This window comes from Lissotriton vulgaris, chromosome 6 (assembly GCF_964263255.1).
Source record: "Lissotriton vulgaris chromosome 6, aLisVul1.2, whole genome shotgun sequence".
NCBI lineage: Eukaryota > Metazoa > Chordata > Amphibia > Caudata > Salamandridae > Lissotriton > Lissotriton vulgaris.
In genome coordinates, this window is record NC_141694.1 from 253,422,429 (window position 1) to 253,442,330 (window position 19,902).

Here is a 19,902-nt window from a genome sequence, read left to right on the forward strand (position 1 = left end):
GTACAACAGATTTACATACGCAACTGCTGTATGGGAATATTACCAAGATTATTAGCAGTGATTTACTGTCGCACACACAGATTACCTCCACCTCTAGAATTACAAAAATGGAACACTAAGTGGAAGATTACAAGGGCATGGCCAAACATTCACCATCTACTCTTGCACGCTAAGACAGAAGACTAAAGACTTGTGAGTAAAGGCAAGGTCAGCCCAGAGCACCCTTCTGTTCTGGATCGGACTGATGGTGTGGCTGTGTAGTCTGCATGGATCACTGGCAGAAAAGAGACTCGACGTGGGAAACAACTGGTGAACTGCTGCACATTTGTAATCCCAACACAGAACAGAGTGCCATTGGCAAGCACAACCCTTGTGCTAAACCCGATTCAAAGCTAGATGAATAACCCCGATTCAAAGCTAGAACTGCAAACACTTCTAGCATTGAACCGTGGCATGCCAGGCTATGAATTACCATCTCAGCTTTAAAAAGTTTTAGAATTTACACTTTTTGTGACAAAATATGGAAAACTAGGAATCTTAATCATAGCCGCTGTTTTGTACTCAGATATTTAATTAGATTATATGACCGCCAATAATATAACATTTAAATTACACACAGGTCAAAATATTATACAATTAACACCTGTATTTGGATGTTTACTGTTGCCAGACAGGCCTCTTTTACATGAACGGGAGAGTGAAAGGAAGAACACCTCAGAGGCAGACAATCCAGACTGCCAATAATTCATTCTAAATTTGAACGTGGGCTGGTTACCAGTACAATTTTACAGTAAGGGCTGATTAGGATTATGATGGGGGCGGGGGATATATTACCCAGTCTAAACAGACGGCAATGCTTCATGCATTTTGTGGAAAAACACAAAAAGAAAGAAAAAATTAACTTGTATTTGGAGGTTTTGCTCTGCTTTTTGAAGCGCTCCAGTGTCAGTAGGCGGAGATGGCTGGAAGAATGGATCATTCTCCTTCTAACTTGTTGAAATTCACAACTGACAACTCCTACTTAAAAACTGGGAAAAAGCAAGACCGCATATGTTTGCCTAGCCTTCAAACAAATAAACTGAGCAAAACACATCCTGGATGAATGCAGCATCTGCCCTGAATAGTGTATCCTGAGAGTAATCATTTCAAGAAATGTAAGTGGCATACTTTGCGGTTTACAAATATTTGAAATGGAAGCACGTCTTAGGAAAGTGACCAGTGAAGTCTTTGTTCTGTAGGAATGAATATGAACCCTCTGAGGAGCTCGAACTCATCTAAGGTTATTAGTCCACGACCTGCAAGCACCTGTCCTCCCAGCCATATTAATTTAAGCCTCTTGGTGCCTGGAGAAAGACCACAAAATACCATAAAACAGTTTCTAAGAAAACCTATAGTTTGCTTTTTACAGGTAAATTCACAGTCCAGGTACTGAACGTCCTTTAAAATGTGGGTCCTTCTCAGTCCAAAATCTATCCTTTACATGTTCACACAAGAGGGGCACTTCACAAAAAGTGCATATATTACAGTGAGGTAATAAGAACCAAAAAGGCTAGTTTCCATTCAGAATTTAATGGAAAATAAAGTAGCAAAAGGGCAACGCTCAGTGCTCTGGGATGCCGTCATTGCCAATGAGCGGAACCGGCATTGACAGCACCGCACGGACTTTTGTCTGTTTATCCTACTGGGAAGTACAGGTAGCAGCAGAAGCTTGAGTGGAGCTGGAGATCGAGAAAACGTAAGTCGGAGAGGTCTGCCACCACTTTCCCCGGGCGTAAATTAATTTTCAGTATTCGTTAGTCGGTATTGAGAAATAGTTACTCTGTGTTGTATCAGACTTTGTTTAAACAAAACAATTAAGAGAAGAGAACTGAACACTAATAATTGCCAGCAGAAGGGTTTGCACCAACCTTATTTTAAAGAAAAGAGATTTTCTCCTTATGTGCAGTGAGATCTTATATATAAAAGAGTCACAGGTCTAGTTAGCCGGTTACAAAGAAAGCAAGACACGTTTCTAAACTAATCCCTTAGATGACAAAAGAGAACTATGGTAGACTCACTTTCTCTTGAGGCTGGTCGGAAGAACACACATTTTTAACTTAACCTACTGAAGAGTCTGCCATAACCAGTCCTAACCTACCTGAATGACAAATGTCCGGTTCAGATGTTGTTCCAACCTAACCTGCTGGCAAAGAGCAGAGGTGCTCACAAGTTAATTCAAGCTAACTCCTTGAAAAGGGGAAAAACAATCAAAAGCCGGGAGCCCACAAACCTTATTGGGTTGAAGACAGCAGGAGACACAGTACTCATATACACTGCAACAACCATTTGGCAGGCAGCTCTTGCAGCTGTGCAACTGCGAACTTGGCACATTGATGTTGCAGCAGCCATTTGCCAGCAGCTCTTTCCGCTCACATACGTAGCCTGATGAACATAAAACACGGTTATTTCAGTGGGCAAAAAGAGACAAGCGCTGACAAAGTTCCTTGCCGAAAACGTGCAGGCGAGGTGCGACACGGCCCGGAAGACGCAAGGAAGAGAGGGGAGGGGGAGGAGAAATGCGACACGGCGGGAGGGGGCGGGCAGGGGAGGGGGCGGAGAGGGGAGAGGTGCGACACGGCAGGAAGACGAAAGGAAGAGAGGGGAGGGGGAGGAGAAATGCGACACGGCGGGAGGGGGCGGAGGGGTAAACAAAGACGGACGTGCACGCGCCCGTGACTTTTAAGGTCAATGCGCATGCGCATAAGCTCAATGCGCATGCGCATTGACCTTAAATTTATCGTGCACTGCAAGGAATCGCCACGATTCCTTGCAGTGTGGATAAAGAGTGGATAACTCGCAATAGTCTCGCTTTGCTCGATGCGCATGCGCATCGACAACAGGCGAGACCTAAAAAGGAGAAAGTATAACAGTTTTAATTCTGGTCCTGCCTAAAGAGCTACCTCACCTGTCCGTCGGTACCCCTAGCTGCTCCTGGGCCGAGGGGGAGGTACCGACCGGAACAGGAAGGCCGCTTTTATTCCCAGCAGTAGCCAATCTTGATCATAATGTCAGCAAGCATTGTTAGTCACCGCATTGGGCATGCGCGAAAAGGATGCGGACCAAAGAGGTGCCTTGATATTTGAATTGCGCATGCGTTACACCGCTAGTCTATGGACGTCAGTCACACTCCCATTGGGCATGCGCGAGAGATAGTGCAGTTTAGCGGAAAGGCCTTACTTTGTATTTGCGCATGTGTTCAAGCTGGATATGCTGGTAGACGCTCGGGTAACTTGCAAAAGCATGAGGAGAGATGCGCATATGAAGCGCACTTGCGCAGAAGAATGCAAAAGAACTTTGTCTTACAATTGTGCATATCGTAAGGATGCATATTCCATTGTAGCGCTCGAGGGAAACATGCAGACCTATGGAAAGAGCAGGCGAGGGATTAACGCCTGCAAAAACAGATTAAGTAAGAAGATGCGTTCCCTCTCGATAGTCTAATTGTTATACACTAACCCAGTTGCTTGTATTCCATTTCAGCTCGAACAAAAAATCCGCACACGAAGACAAGCAGTTCTTGCTTGTTTCGACCCAGGTCTTCCCCCATTAAACGGGAAGTTGGTTAAATTCCTGAAATGTCTGGAACTGAAACTAAAAAATCTGGAAGATGGCACCAGATCGGACTAGTGGAAAATTGGCCAAGACACTACACTACGATCACACACCCTACCAAACTGTTTTTTATCAAAGTTCTCTTGTTTTTAAAAATAACATATTTTTCTTATTATCTTTTATCCGAAGATATGAGCTATCAATGTATTCTTGTAATGGTTTTAATTAACCTAAAACAATAAAAATTACTTACTACTTACTTACATTTCCGCTCGCACACCTTTTTTGGGGCCAAAAATGACAGAACTCAAAAGGTCCACTGATAACTGGGACCTAAGTCATCGGTTTTTTGTCTATACAGGCTATTCGAAATCAAGCAGCCCGCCTCATACATCACCTTCCTAAGTTTCAGCACATCACTCCATACCTGAAATCCCTTCATTGGCTCCCCATCTGTCAGAGGTCCTTCTTCAAGATGGGCTGCCTTGCCTTTATGCCTCGTGCCCACACTGCCCCTTGGTTCATTAATTCTCTCATCAGCCCCTACAGCCCCAGCCGCTCCCTCCGCTCTTCCAACCAATCCCTCCTTAATATTCCCCGATTTCGAAAGTCTAGAACTGGTGGTACCAGATTTTCAGTACTCGCTCCCCGTTTCTGGAACAGTCTTCCGATATCTATTAGGTCCATCTCAGTTTATTCACAATTTCGCAAGGCACTTAAAACTTTCCTTTTCTCCCAAGCGCACTCCTGCTAACCCCTTCATGGCTACTGTCTGAGCTCCTCAGTCCTAACCTCAGCGCCAGGAAGCCGCTTAGTCACAGTGCGCTCTAACAAGAACTTTTAAACTTCAAACTTCATACACTAACTCTGTGTAGCCCAATGCACCGAGAAGGTTTTCAGAGGGGGTTATGAAGAGATTGTCAGCTAATTCGCCAGGGATGTTGCCATGAATTCATGCATCCATCTTTGTGGCTGGATGGATTAGCCTTTCTCAATGGTAAATGCATGTACATTGACAAAACTATAAGGACTATGTTTCTCAGCTGGATATGACTCTTATTTTATTTATATATATATAATATATATATATATATATATATATATATATATATATATATAATGTATGTACAAAGATGGTCATGTCCAAGCTCACGTCTGCAGTCAGCCCTCTCACTTGTTAGCGAAATATGTCCTGTGATCATAATTGTTGGGAATCAGATAACCGAGGGACCTACCAGGTGTAACCCATATTATCTCTATATGCATATGTAAAGATGTTTATATGCAGACTCACGTCTTTGATCCTCACCTCCCAAATTGGTCAACCTATCATGTAGCCATAAGTGCTGGTTACAGGACGACAAAGGAGAGGTGGCTCAGCAAGTACTGGGGTTACTATTCAAGAGAGGCCTCCCGCTATCTGTTTGTCAGTTCGAACTGTTTCCTAAAAGCTAATGATAGGGACGAACAGTGTCACTGTATGGAAAGGTTATATCTTAACCCAAGGGATTTCATCATTCAAACCTTCTGTATCTCACTTGAGTTTAAAAATCCATTTCTGTTCTTTCATGAAGAGGTAGCGTGTAATGTCGCTTACATTTTGAATTTACAGGAATTTATATAGCGCACGTATACCCAGCGGTTTAATGGCTGGGGAACAAAAGGTTGTTCTAAAACTACCCATCTCTTCTGCTTTATGCCTCATACCTCATACTCAGAAAGTGGTTCGTCAGGCGAGTGGCTTGTTTGTTACACCTGACTGCTCTTATGCTAATTTTATTCTCAGTTTGACTTTTCTTGTCATACCTACGTAATGTAAGGAGCACGGGCATGTAATCAGGTAGATAACCTTCTCGCTGTTGCAGTTGGTGTGTTTCCTAAGGACCCATGGTATACTTGTCCCTATGTCCACTGTGAGGGTTTTCTGCATCTGGGGTCATGCTGTGCAGGAGCCACAAGGGTAATGGCCCTGGACAGCCAGAAGATTCCACAGGGTGTTGGTGGGCTCTTGTTCATGCTGTCTCGGTCTAGTATGGACCAAACTGTCTTCCAGACTCATCCCTCTCTTGAAAGAAAAGAGAGGAGCTGAGAGAGGCTAGACCCTGCCACATTCAAAATCAAAATGTCCACACTCTGTTCTTAACCTTGACACCATGATATCTTCCTAATAAAATTCATTTTTAGTATCATGGTAGCCAATTTTATATTGCACTTCTGATTTTTCTTATCACTGCAAAATTACTTATCCCACACCACAGAACACACATTTAATGGTTTGATCCATCACTGGTGGTTTTGGATTAGGGCAACACACGATTTTACAAGGTGTGGTGCGCTAACACAGACCATTTTTCTTGCAAATCCCAGATGATGAAGCTCTGCCAGTGGGTGGGCAGATGGGATTCATTTCTTTTCTGAACACAGCTTGGGTTCCTATAGAGCTCTCTGTTGTTTTGCGGTATGTTAATTTGTTGACAAACCAGTAGCATTTGTTTAGGTTTTACTGATATGAATAGTTACCTAGCGGCGCTTCAGTTATTTCTGGCCTTTGACATGTTGACTTACGTGAATTGTAGTTTCACTTTTAAGACCCAAGTATGCACTTAAACATCCCAGCATGCAAAGAGCTTTTGGCTGCAAAAATATTGACTGCTTGAATAAAGTAAAATTCGTAACTATTGATTTTGAATCAAAATATAGTGCCTTATTTTATCAATACGGGATCAAGACACTGCATAAACACATGGACAGATGACAGCTGTATGTTTGAAAGAAAACCCCAGACATGTACTTGTAGCTTATCCCTTTGTGCTGTGTGTGCATATCAAATAAACTGCTCTTTGGGTCCATCCATTGATCATGACAGGTTGGCTTTCTTTTATAATTTATTGCTTTTGTATCCCACCTTCAGTTATTCCTTCTCCTGGAGAATAGCTTCTTTACCACACTTTTGATTGGAAGTCTGATATCATTCAGGGAGCTACTTTTTTCTTTGTTCTTTTAGCACACCATAGGACTGCTTATTTAACAAAAAAAAAATTCTTCAGCATGGGAAGTAAGCATTTCTTTTGCTTTTTACCAGTGCTATACAGATTGGCCACGCCTAACAACCGGCTAAACCCTTTTTGAAAAGTGAGACCTGTTGTTTTTGCAGAAGTTTGTTATTAATTTAAACAGTTGCTTCAACCAAGGACAAACTGCAGTATGACAGGGCTTGGCTGCAAACCCAGTGGCCCCCGTCCTGGCCAGTTCTCACAGTTCTGGAAAGCCCCAGGTGTCTTGAACTCTGATTTGAAAACATGACTCCTCCCTGTTAACTGCTTCGTCCTGGTTTAACCGCTTTTAATGTTCTAAGTCTTGCCTTCAAACATCATTTTTGCATATGCTCCTCTCCCTGCAAGTAAATGTCAGATTTTGATGTTCAGCAGGTGTTTTTTCTTCACTTGCATCCCATTTATTGCAGCTGGAACCTCTTTCTTTGTCAGAACAAATGTCTTATTGACTAATATGCGTAAAATTGTACTTTGATATATTAATCTCTGTATAATTTTACTACTGAAAGATCAGTCTTTACAATTTCTACCCCACGGTTGGATCCATCTTGATCCACAGCTATTATTGGCTAACCGTCCATGAAAAATTAAGTTGGTTCCAATTTTTATTTTTGAGTTCATCACAGTACAGTAAGACAAAAATACATAGTTCATCACAACACTCCACTGATAAATATTTATCTGTACATTAAGGAATTATAGGGCAATTTGTACGCTATGAGCACCATAATGCTTCTTTTCCCAAACACTTAGTATTTAGTACATCCTGCAATGTTTTTAGCTCCCATTTACAAAATGGAGGCTTAGCGGCCACAACTAGTGTGAAATGGTATCTGTTCCACTGCCCACAAATGACACGTAACATAGGCTGGGCCCCAGAAATACTGATCCCAGGAATACCATGTGGTGCACCTGTGTTATGCCAGTACATTTTCTATTAGTACCTAGTCTTTTTCAGGGCAAGATCTAAAACTCATGCCCCCAAACATTTGCCTGTAAAAGAACTTCTGCTTTTTCAGCTTGGGCTGTCAGCATTTCTTTACTGCGGTTTTTCAAATCTCTTTACCACAGCAAAGTATTAAGGCTGTTTTGCTTAGCAGTTCCTGTAAGCTGTGGTTATGTGGTCACAGGTACACCAGCCTTTTACCAGTCGATGTCCTGTACCTCCTTTCGCTCTGCTGTAGGGATCTCAATGATTCTTCTTGCAGTGGCAATAAATTGTTGGTTGCGACCTAGAAGGCTGATCTTCACTGAAGTGTTACATTTTTTTGTTAGAACCCACCCTTTGGAGCTGTTACACTCAACTTCCCCTTTTTAATACATGTGACTCGTGCTGCAGTTCTCCACACATCCTTTTCCAGGAATATCTTCCCTTTCGGTCTCCTTGTTCACCCAAACCACATGCAAATCGCTTCAAAGGCATTGGGCCACTTCCAAAGGTTCCCCGGACGTGCAGGACTGCAGCAAAGAACAACTTGTTCACTTTTGGAAGGACGAAGCTTCATTTGAGATGCAAGTTATCTGCTTCAAATGACTGTCGGCTTTTTTCATTTAAACTGGTTTTTATTGAGGACACATCGAACTCTAATCGGATCCAATCATGGAACATTGAAGATGTTTCTTTTTGTGGAACATTATGAGCTGTGCCCTTTCTACAAAAAGTTTGTATACAAAACCAGAAGCTCAAAATTCTACAAAATAAGGCCAGCTTTCTCCACGCATATGTTGCCGTACAGTGAAAATAACCATCGGAAAATATACTATCGAAAGTATGTCTGTCTGTTTGTTTGTCCTTTATGCATTGCTACACCATTCATCCGATCGGCATGAAACTTTGCGAAGTTGTTGAGTACACTCCTGTGACGGTTTCTGGCAAAAAAAAAAAAATGTGTTAAATATCGGCCCCCCGGCCCCCAGGGCTCTCATAATCTCTCCAATACTGAACGTTTACAGTTTCCGGTGCGACTCGCTTTTGCAATGACCATCAACAAAGCACAAGGGCAATCGATGCAAGTGTGTGGACTAGATTTTGAGAATCCGTGCTTCTCACATGGACAACTGTATGTGGACAGCTCACGCGTCGGAAAACCTTCTGATTTATTCGTCTACGCACCAGAAGGAAAAACAAAACATATTGTGTATCCACAAGCACTCGAATAAATAGAATTAAAACAACGTGGTGCCCATTTACTTCCACCCCCACATTCTGAAATGGGAAATGAATACGAACTTTTGCCTTCCTCTGAAAACCCACACCTCGAGGGTATCCGTGGTTATGCCAGTATTTCACTCTTCTTTCTTTTCTGGTCTCAAGGTTTCCAGTGGATTATCTTCACTGTTGTCCTTTTATTCCAAACGCATGCACCAGTTCTCCTTGAACCATCACGTTCCTTCTCTTGTCTGGAGGCCAGCAAAGAGGAGGAGTTTAAAAACAAAACACAAAAATCTTATTTTTGTTTTGTTAAGACTTGTTTTTTTCTGTAATATCTACTTCTCTCTTGGCGGCAAAGAATGAAAGTGAACCTTAACTGTAAGCGAGCAGGCTCTTCTGGGAGTTTGGTACAACAGTTTGTGACCAACCTGTTTAGTCCCATTGCACATACTCATAATCCCACTGTGTTCTAATCCGATCTGTTTCCTTTGATATTGTTCTTTTTATTCATTTTAATTTCATGTCTTTTTCAATCTCCTGCTGTCCTTCACTCACTGCTTGTTCTTTTTCAAGCGTTATTCTATGTCTGCGATTCGTCATTCAATGTCACCTAATTTACTTCGGTTCAGTTCCTGCGGTTTTACTTCTATGCAATTGCCTGCCCTCTTCATTTTATAAGATTGGTCTTCTTACAAGGTGAGTTCAAGGCCTATATGTTAACTTACCTTTATTTTGCCTCTGACCCGTCTTGTTGATGGCTTTCCTCTTCAGGTAGCTTTTAGTTTTCCTGCTGAATGTTCCCCTTCTAACAAGACTTTGGAAGCTAGTTAGTTTAATAAATAGAATTTGGCTGCAACTGGACTTCAGTTGCTGAGACTCATTTTCTCCAGATTTGTGTTAAATGGAGGTTGGCACATTATTTTAGCGCAGCTGCTCTTTTGTTCCTGGGACACGGGTGTTTGGCATGGGCAAGCTCAAGCGAAGTTAAGCTATGGCTCTTTAACGGGAGTTTCTAGTCACTGTACACGTGCAAGGTAGGAAAACCAATTGTGAATAGTACATTGAAACCATATTGTCCTGAGGAACATGGCAAGGGCGTGCTTAGTTTGTGAAATGATATCTGTTTGGAACAGAAGTGCATCATTTTCAGTTGTATTGTATACCTTTTACATTAAATTCCGGCATTATGCCTGTGGACCATACAGAAATCTCTGTACAAACTGTACTTGTGGGATGTTTCGGCCAATAGTTTGTTTTGGATGCTCTGTGTTCCAGGGACCGTAAACAGCGCAGATGGGTGCGGTGTCTTACTTGTGAAAGGCCTTCAGGGAAAAGTGATGCGGTCCATGGCATGTCCTTCTTTTCTGCACACCTCTCCATGATCTATTCCTACTCCACCAGCATTTGCCTCTTTTTTTTCTTAGAGCACCCTTTTTAGATTTTCCATTCATTGATTTTCTTCTGGTTCTGTGAAACAAGTTAAATGGCATGTTTGCGATGGTTTATGAAGGGCACTATGTAAGCACATTAAATAAATAAATGTCATCCAACCTCTCTGACTGCCATGTGTGGTTAAGTCTCCCACTAGAGGAAAACGTGAGTGCTCATTGACAACTACTATGACATGATGTCCATTATTAAGGGGTCTGAAGAAGTCGACTGCAATCCTCTCCCAGGCCTGCTTAGGAAAATCAGAACTGGTCAGCGGTTGCACAGCTGACAAGCTTCCAGTTACCAGACTATGAGCAAGTAACAGACCATGCCACACACAGATCTCTGGTTTGCATGCCTTTATTCCTCAGCATGCCACCGTTAACTGAAAGTACTGCATCACAAGCTTTATTAACCCCACCCAACAGTTTACGTAATACTTAGGAGACCGCGAGGACCACTAGGGGCCTTGTACACACAAACCAAGGACACAACATTTCCCCCTTTGTTAAATAGTATGAACAAATATACACAACTCCTCTGAGTCGTCGAGGTGCTCGCACCAGTCTTCCAGGTCTAGTTGTATGAGTTGGAGTGGCACATTCATCTGGCATCTGGAGAAGCGTCAGAGACTTGACTTGGGCACTCATTTCGACTTGCCTCACTCATGATATGTGAAGCTGAAGAGCATTGAGGTAAATGCTTATTGCGACAAGTCTCTAGGTATGGATTTTCCAGGTCTTTGGGCAGTTACCATATGTCCTTGCTAGCCACAACCCTTAGTGGTTCAGCATCAAATGGAGCGTCAGTCGTGGGCATCCACTTTTGCTTGACAAGAACTGTCTCCTTTCTTGAATGCAATGTCTCGACCGCTTCGGGGCTTTTCGGCGTAAGCCTTCATTTTGAATTTGTGAGAGGTGTCAGTGATCCGAATCTCATCAGGGTCTATTGACCAACTGATGGTCCATTGTGGTATCTTTGCTCCAAGAACTCTCCCGAACAGCAGGGTGGCAGGACTTTTTCCTGTGGTGGAATGAGGAGTGGAACTGTAGGCACGGAGGAGGGCTGAGCGTAAAGCTTACTTAAGCTCCATTCTTTCCAGCACAGCACGCTGAACCACCCTTTTTAAGTCTATCTAAATCTTCCAACAACGCCATTTGCCTGTGGGCCAGTGGTGTACTTTTCTGATGTTTGATGTTCAAAGAAAATCTTTGAACTCAGCTATTGAAGGGTGCACTGTTGTCAGACTTGAGAATGGAAGCAACACCCCATGTTACTACAGGTCCCTAAAATAAGAAAGTCTCGTCAGGGAGGCCGTGCCCTGGCACACACTGGACCTGTGCTCTGGAATTCCCTTCCCCCAACATTAAAACATCACTAATCGCCTTCTCTTCCGTAAAACCCTCAAGACCCATCTTTTTAGTAGTAGTTAATTTTCTACATGCTTTAGCTACTGAAACGATCCGGCACAGTACATTCTCCTCCACTGGCAAAAAGCGCGGAGATACCCCTTCGGGGGTTTATTCAGGCGCTATATAAGCACATTAAATAAATAAATAAATGTCATCCAACCTCTCTGACTGCCATGTGTGGTTAAGTCTCCCACTAGAGGAAAACGTGAGTGCTCATTGACAACTACCATGACATGATGTCCATTATTAAGGGGTCTGAAGAAGTCGACTGCAATCCTCTCCCAGGCCTGCTTAGGAAAATCAGAACTGGTCAGCGGTTGCACAGCTGACAAGCTTCCAGTTCCCTTTAAACTCCTTCATCAAGACGCAAGGACCACACTTTAACTCGGAGGACTCTTGCTTGCAGCAATGCCACAATGTCTTTCGTGTGCCAGTTCAATAATTTGTTGCCTCAGGCTTTCAGGGATAACTATTCATGCCCCACTTAGTATGACACCATCATATCACAAAGTTGTTCCTAAACATTTTAGATTTTCAGGTATTCAACATAATCTGTAAGAGATCGAGTATGTTTCCTCCATGATTGCGTTGTTCAATAGAAGGAGCTGCAGGCGCACTTGACTTTGCTGTGAAATTGATGTAGGCCTCTGCCGCTTTGGGCGTTGTACTATGACGCTGCAGCTTCACTCGTGAAAAGTATTCTGCTGGCTTTTGACCCCCCCCCCTGGTTTGTGCACAATACTAGTGTAATCCTTCAGATGCAATCTTTACCTCTGGTTGCAAGGGGAGGATCTTAGCTTTCAGATTTCCAAAAATGTAAAGTGCTGGCACGCTGCGACCGGAGTTGAACAAGCCATGGGGCCCATACGTTACAAGACAGGGGAGTGAGTGGACATAGCTGGGACACAAGAACATTAGAAGACATTTGAAGTCTGTAAGCTTGTGGTAACCAATAGTGTGAATGACTAATGGGCTAGCTACGTGCAACATATGCGACATTACTTTTGATGTCTGTGCTGTGGATAACAAAGGAATTAAAAAATACTGAAACGACCAGAATTACATTTACCCTGTGCCCCCGCTCCTCCCTCCACACAGTGCCCCTAGACCCCTTCCTCCCTATCCCCCTCCCTTAGAGAAATCTATCCTAGGAGCTGCGACAGCAGTACCGTCCATGGTCAACACAGGACTTTATAGAAGGATGAAAGAACAGGAGAATCAACATGATAGGAGCTCTTAGCATAACTGTGCGACCGTACAAGCCTAACCTAAACAGAGAAAGGACCCCGTGCATGGTCTCAATGCGAGGTTCAGGACGCCTAGCTATGTGACGTTACAACCATGTGACCTTAAATTGTGAACAAGAACTGACGTTTTGGTGAAAGTAACATATAGATCCAACAGGTCTGCAGAGGAACTAACTAGCTTTAACTCGAGAATCTGGAATTGAAGATTGTGCCGCCAGCAGGAACATATATGGTGCAAGGAATACCCTTGACCCGGAAGTGCTCAAGTAAAGCATCGATGGAGTGCCTACAATATGACTAACGGTTTGAAACCGTATAAAACCGATCGAGTCTGGACACAATTGTACAATTAGACAGTTACAAGAGGAAGATCATCAAGGGGAGTGAACCCAATACTTAAACCTACTACTTGGTATACGTAAATGACGATCTCTATAAACAGGCTCGGATAAACCATTTGCAGTGACTGAAGATCATGACAAACCAGACATCTGAGATACGTTGAACGAGGGCGATGTCTCACCAGACCAATCCAAACACAATCAGCAGTTGACAGACTTTTGTGCTTCTATTTTTTGGAGGCTCCGTTTGAGGAGTCCATGAATTGTGGAGGTGAACCTTTCAGGTAGCATGCCAGGTCATGAGGGTCTGAGAAGATGCGAGGTTTATCGTGGTCGATAATCTTAAATCTTGCCGGACCTGCAAATGAGAATTGGATGTCTTTTGACTTCAGTTTAAAGCTCAATGACAGGAAGCCTTTCCTCGTTTCAACCGTCTCTTTGGAGAAGTCCTGCATGAAGATTATACGGTCGCCTTCCCAGGTGATATGATGGTTCTTCCTTGCAAATTGTAGAATGGCCTCGGTATGGTGAAATCTAAGAGGTTTGCAGATCAGGGGACGAGGGCCCTTTTTCCTTGGGCGATGAATGTTTGGATTCTGTGAGCTCTGTCCAGCTCCAGTCCGTGGTGGAAGCCATTCCGGTGACTGTTGGGATCCACGCTTCCAGGAATGCCACGCAAGATTCTGTGTCTTTTTCTGATTCTTCCGGCACGCCAAAGATTCGAATTTTGCCCCTCCTATTACGATCTTCTAACTCAGTGTTTTGACGTTTTAGGTCTTTAGTAGTGCTCTGAAGGTGTTGTATGATTTTACACGACTGGGTTGTTTTATCTTCTACGTCGCTTATCCGCTGTTCCGCTTCACTGATGCTTTTGTTCATGGAGTTCATATCCTCTCTGATCGCTGTGAGTTCCAATTGCATGGTATCGGTATTGCCTTTCTTGGATTTGGCCAAGTTGTGGACCTGCGCCAATTTCTTAAGGATCATGTCCAAGTGCTTGTTAAGTCTGGTTTAGCTTTGATAGGTGATTCAGATAAGGATGGCTCCGGTCTTACTTTCTTGTTTTTTATTTTCTCTCTCCGCCATCTTGTAGAAACGTCAGGACCAAGGGGTGATGAGAAGATACAAGGCAAGGCGCTGGGTCGAGAGTGACCCCCTTGTGGCGGAATGTTTATTTCGTGTTGTGTCCGTGTCCGAAGGCAAGGTGTAGAGAGGAATGATGTCACTGATGAGAGGTTATGATCGCCACTGATGAATGGCCAAAGTTGAATTAGAGGAACCGGTTGAGATATTCTATCCTATGCAGGTGTGGACCTTCAGATAGGGAGCCGAGAGGTCGGCCATGAAAGGGCACGGTCATAGAAGATGCAGCCAACCAACGATGTGGGGTGGATTTGAAATGAAGAGTACCTTCACCAGACACAAGCTACGTTGAAAAACTTGTCAATGTCTGTTGTGGTGTGGTCGGCATGGTGACCGCGATATGTAGAAGGCAGGACCGCTGAGGGTAAGTCTCGGCGCCAAGAGTGTCGTGGAAGGATGGCTTCAACAGTTTGAGCCTTGGCGCCGGCTGAAATCTGCTGTGGTGTTAAGAACTTGTGAGTAGGGTGGCAGTTGGTGGTGGTGGTCCCTGGTCAGATTCCGGCTATCCCATTGACAGGCAGGTTCTGGACTCCGTTATCATGGCCCAGTGAGATGCAGGCTCTAGCAGGTATTGGCAGAGATGTAGGAGTAGGCATCCATCGGCACCTTTAGGGAGGTTTTAACAAACCTAAGACCGGTTTTGGCAGGTTGTAGCAGACCTTTGCAGAAATGGCCGGATTAGGCTGGACTCAGTACGTTTTGGCAGATTTTAACAAGCATTTTATATGTGAGGCTGTGAAGGGTAAGCAATATGCGCTGTGAGGACGCCAGGCTTAGAACATGACCCCCTGCTGTGGACGACATTCAACTACACTTCACTCTCAGTGCGCCGCCTTCTTCTCGCCATTATGAAGTCAGGCAGTGTGGAGGCGATATCGTGGGTATAGCTTGCGAGGCAGGTTCAGCTCTGTGGATGCAGGCAGGAATGGGGGAGTCATGCACTCGGTAACTGGAGAGGAGCGGCTCTCACACTGGTGCATAGGCAACGGGAGTCACAGCCGTGTATCTGCCATTGCAGGGTCAGGCAAGAGATCGTCGTAAGGCAGGTGAGTCTCCTTTCGTATTAAAGCCTTAAACCACACGCTATAAACGAACAGCGCCCCTCTGGGATTGATGGTGGATCGCCAGCGATCAAAGCGGTGTTAGGCGGTGGCCAGCAGGCGGGCAAACGGGGCTAGGGTTCCATGCTGGTCGGCGCCACTTTCAGGATCGGCCTCGATGCAGCCAACGGCTGCATACAGGTCTCAAACTCAGGATCACTGCATTCCAAGCCCATAAAACTGGTCCCTGGGTGTGCTGTGCATTAGTTGACACCTCGAAGCTCAAGGTTGATTGTTTTAGTCTCCTGGAGACCTCAGAGTCGCTATCTTGTGCGACGCGAGATGGATTCAGGCGGCCATCTCCACCGCCGTCCAAGCCACGCCCCCACATTACAAACCTTGTTAACCACATCCAACAGATTATAATATTACTTGTAAGGAGTCAGCCGAGGACCACCAGGGGCCTCTTACACACGCTGGACACCACAAAATCTTCATGGAACTTTTGTCCGCTGTCACACCATGTGAGCTGGATTTTTCAGCTAATAGTTCCCTTTTCTTAAACGATTCGTGAGTGCTATAAGATCTGTTACCCTTCCTGTGGAAGCGGATTATTAAAAACCCACTGGTGCAGGGGTCACCCTTCATCCACTGGTTCTAAACAAGTAATGAGGAATCGACACTGGAGTGAAGTACAAACCAAAGATCATTTATTAGCATTCATGAATGGGGCTTCATCCGGTAAACACCATAGAGCTACTCAAGGAGGAAGCACAGTGAATGATGGTTACATGGGTTTTTATAGCAACAGATCACAAACCAGTAACTTCCAGCCGTAAATAGGGCTGTGGGAAAAACACACAAATGAGGTAACGGTAAATATCAACAGCCTTGTGCAATCGTGTCATCGAAGGCTGCACCACAAGATATGCTCTTTGGGTAAACTTTACTTGAGGCTTTACCATTGTCTGAAAAACCCAGAGCAGACGTTGACTGTTCTTTTGCACTGGCTCCGCATGTATACATAGCCTACAATACCCCAATCCAGATTCTTTACCAATGTTCTTGCAAGTGTGATGTAAAGGATAAAGCCGGGGCTGAAAGTAGGGCAGGGGTGAAAATAGATGATGCATAGCTCAATCAAAAAACGAGAGAATTGGATTATAAATTTCAACGTTCTCACTTGTTTTTGTAGTACTTGGGGCTCAGTAGACACAAGAACTACATTTCAGCTCCCCTGTTATGTGTTTTTAATTGTTCTGACATGCCCCAGTCAGCTCAAAATAGGCATTTCCTAGCTAAAATGCAATTTGACTTTATTTTGTACTAACATATTTTTTCTAGTAAACTAAAACTTGGCTTCATAAGATGCTTCTAGGATTGTGCAAGATTGAAAAGTTCCTTTCCCCCCCCCTTACTACATGGCAATATAAAATGATTCATTAACCGAGAATGTGCTTTAAAGGAGATTTTCAAGTTTAAACCTTTTAAAATAACTTTTGGATTATACCGGACTGAATTAGTCTAATCCGTTAGGACAGCGTGAGGACTTGTGTCCTATATTGGGGTTTTTTGGGTGAAATTAGATCGACTACTTGCATTTCACTGGGGCCCTAACCTGGAGAGTAATTGTCAACTTTCAGTAATTTAATTCAGCTATAACTATATTTTTTCTGTCATTTTTCTACTCTGTTCTGAAAAAGTGTTAATCCCTCATTTGCAGATGTTGACGTGGGTTTGCCAATTAGAGAAACATAAAAACCTTCTAACCTGCCTGTCCTGTAAATCTTAGCAGTGCGCAAGCTGAATCCTGTCCACAGCTAATGTGTCTTCAAAGAGGATGTTTTTTGGGATAGGAGGTGGTGTGCAGGCAGCAGGAGTTTACTTTCCACTGCGTGTGACTTGCCTTAACTATTTTAAAATTTGAGATCCGCAGTGGCCAAAGGGCTGGATCAGTCCTGTCTTGCAGTACCAGGGACAAACCATGCATATCAAATCGCTTGTGGTCCTATAAACCTCCTGACTGCAGGCCGGGTTGCTTTTGATTTTCTGGTGTTCCCTGTGAGCTATTTATGATCTGGTTCAAATTTAGGTCCCCAATCTAACTAGCTCCAAAACTTGAAGGAGAGCTTGATGCAGGTGGATGTCCTTCATGCGCTGCCCAACACGTTTGCTGAGGCCTTCACTCCCCTGTGTGAAGGTATGAGCATGCGAGGTCCACCAAAGGCATGAATGAAGGTGGTAAAAGTAGTACCACCGATACATCACTCGTGGCTTTGAATTGTGCTGCCACAATAAACTGTCTCTTTACTTGTACAGACGCACGGAATAACATTCTGAATCCTCATCACTGATAGTCTCCGTTTCTGCAGCAGTTTCCTTGTGGTAATTGCTTCTTGGTGCATGCATTGTAACATCATTTTCTATTGAATTGTTAGTTTTGCCTTCTACTTCTTTGTTTTTTATTTCTGAGGGGATTGGTGTATAACATGTCTGTAGTTTGCTTTAGTAGTGGGTTGAAAGCTGGCTCCAAAAAGTGTTGCAAACAAAAAGTGTATGTTCTTTGGCTGCCTGTGCTCCTGCCTTTCATTACAGGTTGTGGGTACCTTTCAAACCTTGGCGAAGTGTTTATGGAACATTTCTAAAGATCCATTTGTCTTCATTCTACTTCTAGTAGTGCTCCATATCTGTGTCCAGTGTATGTCACGTTGCCTGCTGGTGGTCTCAATGTCTTCCCTTTCTGACTGTTGAGTTTTTAGGTCGAGCCTAGGCAGCGCGCATGCTCTGTCTGCAAGACACGCTGTATCTCCTCTTTGGACTTTGAGCACGCCCATTCATTTCCATTAGTTCTTTCTTGTGCTATTCACAACTGCTGGCTTTTGATTGGTGCATTGCTTGTAACTGTACCTCCTTTGGTGTTTGGTTCCCGCCCATCAGATTTCACTGATTTGTTCCTTCTGTGCCATCCAACGCATTCCTGATTGCTCCTGGTTGTCCATTGCAACCCGTAGCGTGTCAGGATATTTTTATTTTATTGGCATTCCTCATTTTGTTTCCTTGCCATTGTTTTAGTAACATATCAATCATAGAGTATATGCATTCTCCTATTTAAAATTTTTTAAGGCACAGTTTTACAGATGCTCCGACTTAAACCTGGTTCCCCAGGTTCAATGTTGGCAGCTCTGGAGGTTACACCACAGCCTTTCTCCTGCTGGTCATAGGCATGTGTTTGGCTGCAACTTTCGTTTGTTAAAAATTATAATTTAACCGGGTTCAAACCACATGCCATCTCCCAGAAGATGGCATATCTTGTTTGTGACGTCTGGAGAGTAGAGGAGAAGGCTTTGTTTTCAGGGCTTCTGAGTACTGACTGTAGTGCAGAACCTCTACTTTTATGGTGGCAGTAGGCTACAGAGCGAATTCCTCCATAACACAGTATCTACAGCCCTAGGCTGTAGTGCAACGGGGTGAAAAATAAAAGCTGTGGCATGTTTTGAAGGTCTGTTTAAAAGCGTAGATACCTGGCAGCTCAAACTTAAATTTTTATCTAGCAAAATTGTTTAACATTGCATTGTAAACATTATGTTATTAATGCAAAGAGCATTCCAAGCTTAAAAACTACTATGGCATAAAATTGTGTGATCTGATTTTTAACAGGCTAATGTGCTGCATGGCCAAACACTTATAAGGTCCCAAAGGCGAGACCTATTGGCTATGCCTGTGCTTGTTTTGCTCGACATTGTCTCTCACTCTTAGACGAGATAAGGAGGGATTGAGATTGGGATGTGAAGCTCTCTACTAATATCCTATTCGTGAATGTCTAGTAACTGCGTAAGCTAGAGCAGCACTCACGAAGAGCAGAATTGGTTCGGACAGGTACAGGAAGTAATTCTTCTACCTCAAGAAACTCAGCCAGAGACTAAGACTGGAGTGATTTTTCCATTGGCCTGAATCCCGTCTAAGCCTTTGGAGTTTCCTCATGTTGAAGCCAGGTGATGGTTGACCAAATGTAGGTTACGTTTTTTTTAAATGGTTTGTATCCTCCATTATTCCCGCCTGAGGCTCCACAAGACTGCAGCAGGCTGCATCATTCTTTGCTGTGAAACTCTGTTGCTATATTTAACTGTAGGCCCGGCATCTGGAAGAGCACCAGCCCCATCTTTCCTCAGTCTAGCCAACGCAGTTTAAGCAGATCGATCATTAAGTATCTGTTAGTTGTGCTCCAAGACCTTTGTCAGCTCTTCAATGGCACTCCTTCAGTGGTTCTTCGCCCTGCTCACTTCTTTGTCTATACCCATCCCTGAGCACACGCTTTCACATGAGGCTTCGCATCGGGGTACCAGTCAAAGAACTTTTCACTGCACATGAATGCCACGTGCAGGGCTGTTTAAATGATCATTAAAAAGAAAATACTGATATATAAAGTGGTTAAATGTATGAATGCACGTTGAAGTGTTTAGAACGGCCTCATCTTGTAAAGGCTGTTAGGCTG

General features: G+C 43.7%; 1 protein-coding gene across 1 annotated transcript in view; it reads left to right on the forward strand.

Annotated features, from left to right (window-relative positions):
• SDC1 (syndecan 1) overlaps positions 1 to 19,902 on the forward strand; it is a 153,794-nt gene that overhangs the window by 11,141 nt on the left and 122,751 nt on the right. The window lies entirely within an intron of this gene.